The sequence below is a fragment of the Berghia stephanieae genome, chromosome 7 (assembly GCF_034508935.2).
Source record: "Berghia stephanieae isolate SIO BIC M18660-M18661 chromosome 7, UCSD_Bste_1.3, whole genome shotgun sequence".
In the NCBI taxonomy this organism is placed as follows: domain Eukaryota; kingdom Metazoa; phylum Mollusca; class Gastropoda; order Nudibranchia; family Aeolidiidae; genus Berghia; species Berghia stephanieae.
The window spans coordinates 35,667,658-35,679,780 of record NC_088366.1 but is presented as its reverse complement, the minus strand read 5'-3'; the positions used below and the strand labels follow the sequence as shown (position 1 = coordinate 35,679,780).

At 37.2% G+C, this 12,123-nt stretch overlaps 1 protein-coding gene across 2 annotated transcripts in view; it reads right to left on the bottom strand.

Annotated features, from left to right (window-relative positions):
- LOC144977155 (uncharacterized) overlaps positions 1 to 12,123 on the bottom strand; it is a 115,664-nt gene that overhangs the window by 41,001 nt on the left and 62,540 nt on the right. For both annotated transcript variants that reach the window (XM_078922021.1, XM_078922022.1), the window contains one exon: positions 637 to 769. The gene's annotated coding sequence lies outside the window, so the exon portion shown is untranslated. The remainder of the gene's footprint in view (positions 1 to 636; positions 770 to 12,123) is intronic.

Genomic DNA, 12,123 nt, shown 5'->3' with positions numbered 1-12,123 from the left:
CCTTATAGAGCCAATCTACAGTAAAATGACAAAACATTCTTTTCGATTTTGCTCAGAAAAACATTGCTTCATATGACGATATATATAGATGAATTGCAAATTTTTAACAAGCTTGAATTCAGAGACAGTCATATAAGATGTCTCGTTTAAGACTTTTTGACAAATCGCGACTCATCTAAATATATCGATAACATGAAGCTTTTTTTCTGGCCAAAATGGAAAACGACGATTTCTCATTGAAACAAGACAACAATATTACTGGACACGGCCCGGTGAGTGGTCACATTGGATCCACTTTATTTTCTATTTCCATAATATGTAAGGTGGCTAGTAACGGTAAGAAGAAGCGTTGAGATTCAATTCAGATTAAGCACCGACCAAAGGACCAATGGGGTTGTCTGCAATAATCAATGATAAGATCCTGGATTTTCAATAGTCACCAAACCTGCTTAAAGGAATGTGAACAAAAGAGTGTAAAGAAGATTGAATGTAGAAGGCGCAAATGGCGGAGAGAGAGCGAGAGAGAGAGAGAGAGAGAGAGAGAGAGCGAGAGCGAGAGCGAGAGAGAGAGAGAGAGAGAGAGAGAGAGAGAGAGAGAGAGAGAGAGAGAGAGAGAGAGAGAGAGAGAGAACTTACCATGAGCTCATTAAAATCCAGGTCCTTGTGAATAATCCATGGCCCTCCGAGGTCCTTCTATATTTTTTGATTCGGTGCTCAATCACTTCTATATACTTTATTTTGTCCCTTTACAAATATGTCATTCCGGAATCTGGTCAAAATAAAAAGAAAGAAAAAAAAACCAATTCAAATTAAATGAGATTACAAGAACAATGATCATTTATGTTCCATCCTGTAAACAGAACTGCACAGAATTCCCCACATACGAAGAAATGTTCGCTTTTATTTTCCGATTACGGTTTGAGATAAAGTCTGATCAATAATTCTTGCCAAAGAATTGAAGAACATTGAATTTCAATTTCCCCAGGGGTGAGCCATGTGACTGTCTTCTGGGATGGATTCTGTTATCTTGATCAAGATACTCATTTTCATGGATATAACCAGATGCGATGAAAGGGATGACATGGAATGCGACTACCACTCACTGTGTATCTAACGAAGGGAGTATCATCATTCTCAGCTAGCATTTTGAATCAGTCAACAAAATCCAACCCCTTATATAATTTGGACTGAAGTTTCATTTCATTAAAAACATAACAAAAACAATAATTACAGAAATATCAAAAAGGACACCACAATCGGCAGCATGAGCATCATGGTTATTATCAGCAGCAGCAGCGATAACAACAAAAACAACAATACCACCAACAACAAATCGCGATTTCCACTAAATGCTCTCAATACGCTTTACAAGGCAAGGGGTCCCAAGCTAAAGCAACATTTATCATGTAGGACGAGGTCTGTATGGAGACATTACTTTTTTTCTTTCTTCCCTGACAGAGACAGCGCGGTTCCCAGAAAGGTATTTATTTCACACTTGACTATGTTAAGAGAATGTGAGTAAAGACTGACTATTTTTCCAAGGACTCATTTTGAGCCGCCGGAGCGGGACTCAAACCATGTACCCACAGATCCGAGGGCGGGTGTCGTACACACAAGACCACAAAGCGACACAATACACATTATGCAGGATACTTCTTGTATAACTATGTAACACACGTATAAGCTTCATATTTATTATAAGCTCTTAGCACAAAAAATCGAAGATTCAATCCTTTATATTTCATGAAAAACAACACATCTAGAACACCATCATGTCCTATTGAAATATTTAATTCAGTTTTTTTTTCACAGGAGCATTTCCGAACTGGCAACTAAACTGTTCACTTTATTCGCATTCGCAAGACTACAAGAACTCCATAAATCACACGGCATAACATGCCTCATATATCACCTTCCTCAAAATAAGACAGCAATTATATTTCTTTTCTTCAACAAATAACAAGCAATCTACAGAACATCAACCCCATCATAACAAAGATCTTACAGCATCCATGCGATAACTTCATGTATTATGGATACTGCTCTCGTTCACGGGAGCTATAAGATCTTGCATACACAATTACACTCGAATGCGTTATGTCTGAAGTCACCAGCAGGTTGGTTTAATTTTAACCCAACCGGAGACCAAACGACTGGACATAGAAAGTGACCTGATGTCGTGATAATACCCGGGACATGGATGCAAACATACACAAGGTCATTAACACGAATCAGGGGATGCAGGAAACCATTTCATGGTTAAACTCTAAGCTAGCAAATAGACTGTATTGCATACACACACCACGGCCTGAAATAAACGAAGAAATTATGGTGATAGCGCTACGTGAAGGAATAAGGAATAAAGGAAGCAGATTATTTTAGTTAACAACGTTGAAGAAAAAAAATAAGTGTGTGTATTATGTGATATATATATATATATATATATATATATATATATATATATATATATATATATATATATATATATATATATATATATCGAGGAGAGAGAGAGAGAGAGAGAGAGAGAGGAGAGAGGGGGGGGGGAGAGAGAGAGATAGATAGATAGATAGATAGATAGAGAGAGAGAGAGAGAGAGAGAGAGAGAGAGAGAGAGAGAGAGAGAGAGAGAGAGAGAGATGATGTTGTTTTTTGTTGGATTTTTTAAAGTGTTTTATGGCGCTTGCAACACATTAACGTCATATCAGCGCCAGTAAAAAGGAAGAAAATGGGAAAGTAAAAAGTTATAGAATTACAATTAAAGCACCCAAGAAAAGGCAAGACAAAGAGGAATTTGTTCAAATAGGAAACAGATGTAGATTCCAAGTACTTAGTTTGAGATCACCTAAAAGTCTCATCCAGACACAAGCACAGGTCCCAACTAAGAGGGATAAACTCAAACGTTTACAAATCATATATAATATGTAAACAAAACAATACAGTGCCTAACAGAGAGATGATTTACAAGGAAAAAATATCATCTCCCAAAACTCTAACTAAACATTTGACTGTTTCCCTTCCAGCTAGGGTATCCGGCCAAGGCCTGGACTAAACCAAGTAATCTCATTCCAAGACAAAGATAGAAAGCATGTTGGAAAACAGATAGAGGGGGATAGAAGACACAGTAACTGCCTCCCTGCCCACTATGGTAGGTAAGGAACCCCACCCAGAGAGAGGGGGAGAGAGAGAGAGAGAGAGAGAGAGAGAGAGAGAGAGAGAGAGAGAGAGAGAGAGAGAGAGAGAGAGAGAGAGAGAGAGAAAGCGCGCGCGCGTGTGTGTGTGTGTTTCTGGAATGCATTGATACCCCTTTGTTAATGTCCAAACAATTCAAAATAGCTTTGATAGCTATGGACATGCATTATCTGATCCGATTGTAAGAAAAGGCCACATGAGATCAATATATGATACTCATCACTATAACAATTATTGTAAGCCAGCATGTTCTTTTAAGGTCGTGAGCCTTAATAAATTTGCATATGGGGCAGGATGTCCAACGACTTAAATCAATTTATATGGTAAAAGATTTTTTTCTTCTTCTTCTTCTTCTTCTTCTTTGTTATTTATTTGCTGTTGTGGTTCTTATCATCATTATTATTTCTTTTATAACGAATATTGTTTTTGTTTTTAAAATATAAATCTAGAAATCCAATGATGAGAATTGATTTAAAAATCATGATTGTCATAAAACCCGGCATTTTAGAGATAATGCAACCGGATGACAAAATGACGGTATGCAACACAGCAATTTGGTTTCCCAAAAGAGCAACGATACGCTTCTCAAAAGCTATAATTTTTTAATCTCAGAAAATTACAATGCTCTTCATAAATAGACTAATCGAATAAAATATGTAATCCCCCACCCCTGTGTGAATGTGTGTGTGTGTGTGTGTGTGTGTGTGAGAGAGAGAGAGAGAGTGAGATAGATAGATAGATAGATCGATATAGTAGAGGAGAGAGAGAGAGAGAGAGAGAGAGAGAGAGAGAGAGAGAGAGAAAGAGAGAATGAGAGAGAGAAAGAGTGAGAGAGAGTGTGTGTGTGTGTGTGTGTGTGTGTGTGAGAGAGAGAGAGAGAGGGGGAAAGAGTGAAAGTGTGTGTGTGTGTGTGTGTGAGAGAGAGAGAGAGAAAGAGAGAGAGAGGGAAAGAGTGATATATTTTTTTTTTTTTTTTTTTTTTGTTTGTTGCTTTACGTCTCTTCCAACACAATTGAGGTTATACGAGAGACCGCTGAAACAAAAAAACAAGCAATCTAACAAAAATAGTACAAATGTCAATCAAAATCATAACCTAAAGACATAAGCTAAATTATAAATAACCAAGAACAAACAGGCAGAGGATTTACAGGAAAAAAAATATCCCCTGTCAAAAATACAATCACAAACCAAAGAAGCAGGATAGGCTAGTAAAGAGAAGAAGAAACGACATCACTATCGGATCGTACACCCATGCGAACATCATAGGTATACGATTCAAGGGTGATGCTCCCATCCAACCACCCGCAAATAATATATATATATATAATATATATATATATATATATATATATATATATATATATATATATATATATTTCAAGCGCATGTATGGGTGTAAGTAAATGTGTCTGCACGAAAGCATAAGTGTAAAGGGGAGGTGGTTTCTAGAGACAATTTGAGTTCAATTTGCGGCGCTGTACTGACGCTTGGGTTATTCCAGTCTTCCCTTGGAATAAACCCTTGAGACAAATTTTCCCCATGGGATGAATAAAGGGAATCTTTTTGTTCAGAGACTATATCGACTACAGTGAAGAAATTGGGGTAGTAGAAGTCATGGCAAGAGAAACATTTCCAATACATGCAACCATGAATCATTAATACTTTGAAATAGAGAGTTACATTACCTTTGAACTCCATGTCCTTTGATGAATAAGTGTCCTCGCATATTATTATGCTTATACATATTATCATTACAGTGCATTGATAATCGTTTCAGTAAACTGGTCGCCTGTTAAGCTTGGCATAACTGATCACCTCTCTAGTAGTCTAAAACACGTATCAGTTTGGCGTTATCCGCAGACTATCTATACTGCATCCCTTAGAAGTCCATTTAATGGCACCGAGTATTGGGTATTAACGACGTGGCTGGAATTGAGCCAAATTAGCAACAGCTGTCGTAGGGTGTCCCTGTATTGCCTAAATCTCGCCCCCAAGGGAGTCACAGAGCTCAACTTATCACAAAGAACAATAGCACGGTAGCGCCGGCAAACGGTTAGGAATTAACTAGATTGTGATCAGAGAAAGGGAAGGGGGTGGTGGTGTTACAAATCAACGGGCAGTTACAGTAGGCTGAGTCCTTCCTAATGGCGTTAATAACCAACTCAAGGCTTATAACTGTCCACAACAATAAAATGCCTTTCATCTAATATCTTGACAACATTTCAGAGTATCCTTTATGTGAATGTAGGGAAAGTATCCCAAATTTGTATCTAGAACAACATGCATGCATTACCGATGATCAACATGTCTTCATGAGGACAACATTGCCTATAACTATTAACCTTTTAAAAAGTTCATAACGTGGTAAATTTAAATTGTTAAAGTATTCAACGGGAATAGTATTGATAAGGAGTAGCATGAACATAACAAAGTATTATTATTTTGAAGCCCACATCTCTATGGAAAAGACTAGTAGCATCGTCTCATTCCCCCCCGATATGATGAGCACTTTTAGACTTTACATATCAATGCATATTATTGTCCGATAGTGATAACAAAATGAAGTCTCCCAGACGATTTGCACAAGATGAAATGGAAATGTTTCAGAACTACTAAATGAGGTAAATCTGAAAGTGCGCACAATAACTGGTTATTAGTTTATTTTCATTTATTTCACATTTTTAACTTTCATGAGACCAATGTAACAGAATGAATAGGAAAAGAAAGCAAGTGAATGCGGATAAATCATAATTAATTGTATTGCCTCATTAGAAATTCAATCTAACGGCACTTCACAAAGATGAATTCCTTAAGGCAACTAGTTCCCAAGGTCAATGAGTAAGTAACTAAGTACGTCCACCTTACAAATTTCCCATTAAACCTCCGAGGTCGTAACTTAAGTATTTAAGCTATAAATAGATAAAACTACCAGTCTCACGGGATCTCAAGCAATAATAGGCCCTCTAGACGTCCAACTCGACATTGTCACTTCTACAATCTCGCTTCGCCCTTCTTTACTACGCAAAACTACAGGGAATTAAGCGAAAAGGTGAAAAGGGGGAGATGCTTCACTGGCTAAACAGGTTTAAAAGACAATCTGTTCATTGTTGTCCAAACCGTGTGTTTTTATGTTGGGTTCATGGTAGAATGACCCTGACTGTAAATCACTTACTCTCCCTTTCCCTACATGTACATATTAAGTATTACCATAATTTTGACTTTGTCACCGTGTTTGACTGCCTATAACACTAGTAGCCACATTGAATGGCACTATCCCAATAAACAAAACAAACTTCTCAAAAGACAAGGGGAAAAGCCAACAAGAACACGGGGAGGGAATTAATTCCCCTCGCCCTGTAATCTGAATTATTGGTGGGAAAATAGCATGGCCAAATTTCACCATCAACACTATTAACCAATAATTAACTGTCGTGACTCTGGAAAAGCGCGAATTAAAAATTTGGCTCGTCCTTCAAATACCTATCGATTTAAATGACCCACATCTTGTCAAAAACTCTCAAACCTGGGACTTCGCGAAGTTAACTGGTTTAAAAAAAAATATGATAAAACATACCGCTGTTTAAAAAGTGTGGACGAAGGCGACTTGTGGTCTTGTTGTATGACATTTGGCTTGTGACAACAACGTCCCTTTGTTTAAGTTCCGGAATGGCGGAGGACATAAAGTTGAGTCCTTGGAAAAGGTTCTTTACTCAAATTTTCTCACCATACCTTGGTGTAATACGAGAACCTGGACGGTAACGACGTTGTCTCTGTCGTAACAATTGTAAAAAGGGCCAAGCGGGCGTCTTATTTCGTACTAGAAGTTCAGAGCTTATTGGTTCAGGACCCCTTATAATGCAATTTGCCTTGAGATATAGGTATAATAGTAGATATTGCGCTATTCAAAAAAAAGCTCGACTCAGGTCTCTTCCGTTAAAAGTTCTCGTGTCCCAAAAATTATGAAAAATGAAGGAAGCATTCAAAATCCCCATATTGCGACTCCAGTGGGTTCAAAATCCAGTTCCCTGCAAGATAAATATTTATTGTGTCCACACACACACACACACACACACACACACACACACACACTAACAAAAACAACAACAATAATAATAATAATAATAATAGTAATAATAATAATAATAATAATAATAATAATAATAATAATAATAATAATAATAATAATAATAATAACAACACAAGAGTTGTTGCGTAATACAATTTACCTTAGCCATTGAAGCAATTTACTTTGGCCATTGAAACAATATTGACTCAGCCATCATTAATGACGAACGTATCCATGTACTTGTGTTACACGGACATGCCAGGCCAAAATACCAGTTGGTAAAATAGGAATGAAAATGTCATATTATTATTGCATTGACACATTCTTTACTCGACGAGAAAAAGGTAAATGTGTCGGGTTTTTTAGAAGCTAACTTCCCCTTGTATCCCCCCCCCCTCTCTCTCTCTCTCTCTCTCTCTCTCTCTCTCTCTCTCTCTCTCTCTCTCTCTCTCTCTCCATCACCAAAATAGGCATTTTTTTGATCATCGCCATCATATTCATCATCGACTTCGTTGTCATAGTACATAGAGAGAGAGAGAGAGAGAGAGAGAGAGAGAGAGAGAGAGAGAGAGAGAGAGAAAGAGAAAGATAGATAGATAGATAGATAGATAGATAGAGAGAGAGAGAGAGAGAGAGAGAGAGAGAGAGAGAGACGCTCTAAGTCATTATAAAAAATATCCTAAGTGGAGGTGGAAGCAGCCTAAGAAAAATAAAGATAAAAATATTGTATCTCCATTGGCACTAATAATCTGTGTAAGGAAATGGCATCGGAGCAGTAAATTAAATTTAAATTGGGCTTTTATATAACGCAATATCCACTAAAATGTGCTCAAAGCGCTTTACAAGGGGTCCCTGGTCAACAGCAACATTTAACAAGTAGGACAGGACGTGCCGCCTGTTAGGCAATATTACAATTTTTCGGACAAAGACAACGCTGTTAACGGCCAGGTACTCATTTTACACCTGAGTATGGTGAGAGAATGTGAGTAAAGGGCCTTTTCCAAGGACTCAACTATGCGCCGAGCGCGAGGCTTGAACCCAGGACCTTCCTATCCGAAAGCGAGGGTCATACCACTAGACCACATAGGCGCACCACAGTACCGCCGTGTACCCCAGCCTCGGAGATAAGTGGTGCATATTGCGTGTCGTCATTGTCGTCGTCATCGTCATCATCACCATCGTCATCATCATCAACAACGACGACGACGACAACACAGTTGCCAATTCTATTACAGCGTTACATAGACTTATAGTGATTCGAAAAACAAGTCTGATCTTAGCCCCGAGTCAAATTGGATTAATGTGGAGTAAATTTCCACAATGATTGAAACCAGACTTCAAACAACACCACACTGCGCATAATAACGTTGTTCTCAAAGACGAGAGTGATTGGAAAAGGAATGAATTTTTCAAGTTTAGTATACCAAAGCAGATGTTCAATGTGTCTTCTACAAAGTGGGGATGGGGAGAGGGTGGTTGAAAGTATTAGTTTGTAGCAGAAATAGGAAGGGGTGGAAGAGGAGGAAGATGAGGAAGAGTAGTAGTAGTAGTAGTAGTAGTAGTAGTAGTAGTAGTAGTAGTAGTAGTAGTAGTAGTAGTAGTAGTAGTAGTAGTAGTAGTAGTAGTAGTAGTAGTAGTAGTAGTAGTAGTAGTAGTAGTAGTAGTAGTAGTAGTAGTAGTAGTATTAGTAGTAGTATAGTGTAGAGTAGTAGTAGTAGTAGTAGTAGTAGTAGTAGTAGTAGTAGTAGTAGTAGTAGTAGTAGTAGTAGTAGTAGTAGTAGCAGTAGTAGGGGGAGGAGGAGGACGTGTATGAATTCATCTTAAAATGCAAGCTATGATAGATTTTTTAAATGAACCCCTATCTTTATGAAACAAAAATCCAAGATGGCTGACATTTTTGTTGTTGTTGGTGGTGATATTCCAATTAATTCCCCCCCCCCCCCCCCAGTATATTATATGTGTTTTCTAGCACCTAACCTCTCTAAACCTCTTAAATGGTAAACTTAGTTCAGGACTCGCATTTGAAAATTTCCCCCTCATCTTAAAGCATCATGATCACGGTGATATGATATCATTTTGAGACGAAAGGTCACCTAGGACTCCAGTAATATTGCCAATGTTACTTTTGAGTCCTAACATTATCCGAGGTCTATTCACAACCTAACACCTCTCTTTATTCACGACGACACTTCCCTGTCCCATGCGACTTCTCTTTGTCTGTCCGCTCCGTTGGTTTCTATAATATCGTAATTATTAATTTATAATTCTTACATAGCCCCATAGCCTGACTATCCATCCTACGCATCCCTCCCCTCATGTCTTCCAGAGAATGTATGGTTTTTAAGAGAAGGAAAGAGATTTCAGTGGACAAAACCATCTATCCACTTAACCAGGAAATCGAATTAACTCGATCAACGATACCGCAGAGATCAGATTCATCGGTGGGAAATCCATTTAACGTACACATACATACATACATACATACATACATACATACATACATACATACATACATACATACATACATACATACATACATACATACATACATACATATCAAAATTGTTTATTTCAGGAAATATACATGATAATGTAACAAGGGTAACATATTCATTGACATAATACCATTTCCTAAAATAATGTACAATGGATAGACCTGGAGTATTAATTTGAACAGTGAAGTTTCAGACTCTGCCACAGAATGTCCCCGAGGTAATAATGATATTAGTGTTGATGACGATGATAATGATGATGATGACGATGATGATGAAGATGATGATGATGATGATGATGAAGACGATGATGATGACGATGATGATGATGATGATGAAGACGATGATGACAATAACAGTGGTGGCTATGGCGGTGATGGAGACGACGACGATGAGAGTAACAACGGTAGCAATGATATTAATAATAACAACAACAATAATAATAAAAACAATAATAATAATAATAATAATCCCTATCACTATAATAATAATAATGTTGATAACTGTGGTGATGATAACAACAGTACTAATAATTACGATGATGATAATAATGACAATAATAATAATAATAATAATAATAATAATAATAATAATAATAATAATAATAATAATAATAAATAATAATAATGATGATGATGATGATGATGATGATGATGATGATGATGATGATGATAATAATAATAATAAACAGTATTGAAAAATTAAATCGATTATTACAATCGAATACAAATTGATATATTTGGAATATTTGACAAATAGATGGATACATATAGATAGAGGGATATATAAATAGACAAATATCTATATTATTAAATATGTAGTGCTACTAATTATGATGAATTTTACATCTTTGTCTCCAAACTTTGTAAGAGCCAATGATTGCACTGTTGCTTATATATTTTGAAAGGACTTTTGCTTCTTTGCTTTTAATGCCCAGAATCTTTAAGCCATTCACAAATCTACCATGGACATAGCCGAGGCTACCTACATACATGCATACAGGCTCACTTACTTGCTCACGCACGTACGCGCATACACACAAACATACTACGCACATACACAAATTGGAGCACCAACGACCAGATAAAGAAACGAAGTCAAAAGTAGCCGTGGTATTTCAATTTACAAATTCCATTTTGTTTTTACTACGCCTATTGTCTGTAGACCCCATTTTGACATCTAGATACCATAGTGGAAAATATTCGATTATGTGATAAACGTGAGCATTCACAAGTGAAAAATATCGAAATGGCATTTTAGCGGCCAACGACAGCCACCATGTGTTAATTGTGATGACACGCAATTACTCCCATAGAGAAGGATGTAAATTTCACACCTACATGAGAGCAAACCCTAATCTACCTTCATAGCTCAAACTCCGCCAATACCGGACAATGTAAAATTAAGTGTAAACATCCGGAAGACACGCCCCACAACCCTATCTTCAAAACAAAGACCCATATGGAAAATGATCAGGACGCGCGAGCGTTATAAAAACGTGCACCTTACAACGATACATTCTCTTCCACAAACATCTCTTACAAGAGCGGACGTGTTTTATCCTGTTCAGTAGTGTGATTTTCAATTATAAAGGGTGAGTGATTACACTGATTTAATTTTCTTAAATTTCTTTCTCATCTACAGTCTATATCAACAACTTTTTCTGCATACTTTTACCTCTCTATTCCTGAGTTGATATGCATGATATCCTTATGACTTGGTTACATGTAATTTGAACCTATTTTACAATACCATGGTTTAGCTAGTTTTGTTTATCTAGTGCAATCTGGTATTTCTTGAGGCCAGGGTACCTATTATCAGTTTACTTCATGCTATCTGGAAGTTAGCATTATAAATATGTTACTTTTCGTATAACCTTCAAGTGTGCTTGTTTAGCCCTTTGTACTATTTGAACATGTTATTAGGGATGACTTTAGACCCGATCGCTACCCCTGCCTGACGGAACACAAGCCCCGCAGACATGCCAAGGAAGTTTAACACGGAGTAATCTGGCGGCCTGTTTACATTTATATCAAACCAGATTCCAATTCCTTGCTAGTATGGACATAGGAAGAGCTGCCCAGCCCCACCATTGCTTCAAACGACAGCCCTACAACCAAGACCTGAGCATGAAAGACATCCAGCTCGGCTAAGGACCTCAGCTACCACAAGATAACACCAACAACAATAATAATATATTGTGGGGTTTTTTTTTTGTTAGTGTCCCATGATGAAAAAATAATTAAACAAACATGTAAGTACGTACCATATTATTTATAACAGAATAAATCCCACTTCTTCAATTGTCAATAATAAGTGGGACTGGAACTTGTTTTATTCATTACTTATTGTATTGTGAAGGGTATATCCTTA